Source organism: Eschrichtius robustus, chromosome 2, assembly GCF_028021215.1.
Source record: "Eschrichtius robustus isolate mEscRob2 chromosome 2, mEscRob2.pri, whole genome shotgun sequence".
In the NCBI taxonomy this organism is placed as follows: Eukaryota; Metazoa; Chordata; class Mammalia; order Artiodactyla; family Eschrichtiidae; genus Eschrichtius; species Eschrichtius robustus.
The window spans coordinates 115,536,962-115,539,932 of NC_090825.1; the positions used below are offsets into that span (position 1 = coordinate 115,536,962).

Sequence of the window (2,971 nt, forward strand, 5' to 3'; positions counted from 1 at the left end):
CCTTCTAATAAGAATCTGCCTTCCAATGCAGGAGATGTGGGTTCGATCCCTGGTTGGGGAACTAAGATCCCACATGCCACTGGGCAACTAAGCCTGCGTGCTCTAGAGCCCACACGTCACAACTAGAGAGCCTGTGTGCCACAACTACTGAGCCCACATGCTCTGGAGCCCACGCACCACAACTAGAGAGAATAGCCTGCAGGCCGCAATGAAAGATCCCGCATGCCTCATTGAATATCCCACATGCCACAACTAAGACCCGATGCAGCCAAATAAATAAATAAATATTTTTTTAAAAAATGAATAAAACAACAGTGAGGTACCACTACACATCTGTTAGAAGGGCCAAAATCCAAAACACTGACAACACCAAATACTGTCAAGGATATGGAGCAACAGGAACTCTCATTCACTCCTGGAGGAGATGCAAAACGGTACAGCCACTTTAGAAGACAGTTTGGCTGTTTCTTACAAAACAAGCTGAAGACCTATGTCCTCACAAAAACCTGGACTGCTTTATTCATAATTGCCAAAACTTGGAAGCAACCAAGATGTTCTTCAGCAGGTGAATGGATAAATTGTGGTATGTCCAGACAATGAAATATTATTCAGTGCTAAAAAGAAATGAGCTATCAAGCCATGAAAAGACATGGAGGAATATTACTAAGTGAAAGAAGCCAATCTGAAAAGGCCACATGCTGTATGATTCCAACTATATGACATTCTGGAAAAGGCAAAACTATGGAGACAGTAAAAAGATCAGTGGTTGCCAGCGTTGGGTGGGAGGGTCAGGAAGGAAGAAGGAATGAAGAGGCAGAGCACAGAAGATTTTTAGGGCGGTGAAAATATTCTGTATGATACCATAATGATGGATACATGTCATTATACATTTGTCCAAATGCGTAGAATGTACATCAAGAGTGCACCCTAATGTAAACTATGGACTTTGAGTGATTATGATGGGTCAGTGTAGGTAGAAATGTACCATTCTGGTGAGTAATGCTGATAACAGGGGAGGTTACACATGTATGGGGACAGGGGATATATGGGAAATCTCTGTACCTCCTTCTCAATTTTGCTGTAAACTTAAAACTGCTCTAAGAAAATTAAGTTTTTAAAAGCTATTACATATATATATATACACACACACACACACATATATACACACAAATATACACACACAGAAATCAGATCAGGGGTTGCCAGGAGCTGCGATGGGGGAGGGGTTGATTATAAAAGAGCACAAAAGAACTGGGGTAATGAAAATGTTCTGTGTGTTGATTGTGGTGGTTACTACATAACTGTATATATTTGTCAAAATTTTTATATACTTAAAAAGGATAAAGTTTACTGTATGTAAGTTATGCCTTACTAAATTTGACCTTTAAACATTTCTAAGAATGTATATCTTTTAAAATTCATTGAACAGGGGACTTCCCTGGTGGCGCAGTGGTTAAGAATCTGCCTGCCAATGCAGGGGACACGGGTTCGAGCCCTGGTCTGGGAAGATCCCACATGCCGCGGAGCAACTAAGCCCGTGTGCCACAACTACTGAGCCTGCGCTCTAGAGCCCATGAGCCACAACTACTGAGCCCATGTGCCACAACTACGGAAGCCCGCACGCCTAGAGCCTGTGCTCCACAACAAGAGAAGCCACTGCAATGAGAAGCCAGAGCACTGAAACAGAGTAGCCCCCACTCAATGCAACTAGAGAAAGTCCGTGCACAGCAACGAAGACCCAGTGCAGCCAAAAAATAAATAAATTAATTAACTAATTAAAAAAAAATTCATTGAACAAATATTTACTGCATGTCAACTACGTGCCTGGTACTATTGTAGGCCCTGGGGATACAACAGTGACTAAAATAGACAAAATTCTGTTTTCATGGTGTTTATATTCTGTTGGGAGAAACAGACAATAAACAAGATTAATATGTAAAATATCTAGCATGTTAGTGTTGGTAAGATTTGCTATCAGAGTAGATATGGGGTGTGAGGAAGAGGAGCCTAGAATTGCCCTTAACAATTGAAAGACAGAGTTGCCATTTATTGAGATGGGAAGACTGGTTAGAGGATCAGATTGAGAGTGAAGAGGGAGAGACCGGGAAGCTCTGTTTTGGACATGTCACATTTGAAATGCCTGCTAGATAGCTAATTAGGCCTTCCTGGAGGATGTCCAGCAGACAGCTGGATATACAAGTTTGGAGCATAGGTGAGGTCTGACTAAAGATATAATTTTGGAGTCTGGCAGGACATGCAGCAATCTCCCTCTCATTTTAGGAGGGCCATCCTAAGAATAGGGTTGGCTCTTAAACGCACAAGAGGACAATTTAAGAAAAAAAAAGAAGATATAATTTTGGGACAGTCACCATATGGGAGTAAATACAGATAAAAAATAGAAGATGTCTGAGGAATGAGCCTCAGTGCTCTCCAATATTAACAGGTCAGAGAAATGAAGAGGAACCAGCAGACTGAGACAGAGTGGCCAGAGGTAAAAGGGAAACCAATCATCTCTGGAGTCCTGGAAGCTGAAAGAAGTGAAAGTTACAAGATGGAGAGTGAATGATCTACAACAACTCTGGATTTGGCAATGTGGAGATCACTGGTAATCTAAAGTAGCTTCAATGGAACAGTGAGTGTGAAAGAAAAAGTTAAGAGAAGTTTGTAAACATTTAGAAACAAGCACTGTTCACTATAATGTTAAAACTAAAATGTTAAATCTGCTCTTCCATTTTTTAATAGTTCTAAGTACTTAATGGTCCTTTCATTATCTGTCCTGATTTTTCCTTGGTTCTATTTCCTGGGTTGGGCAGGGAGAGATGAAGTCAGCTGCTGGAAGATAGCCCCTGCTAAGCACTGGCAGAAATTGATCTTACTCAGACCATCCCAGTTGCATTTCACTTCCCCAATTTAAATTTTATTTTTAAGAAACCTGACATAAAACAACAAGCATGTGTATTCTAGTTAAACA

At 40.9% G+C, this 2,971-nt stretch overlaps 1 non-coding gene across 1 annotated transcript; it reads left to right on the forward strand.

Moving 5' to 3' along the window:
• Positions 1–2,214: 2,214 nt before the first annotated feature.
• On the forward strand, positions 2,215–2,330 carry LOC137760363 (small Cajal body-specific RNA 11). Its single transcript, XR_011073317.1, has one exon. It is a non-coding gene; the product is annotated as a small Cajal body-specific RNA 11 (non-coding RNA).
• The last annotated feature ends 641 nt before the right edge of the window (positions 2,331–2,971 follow it).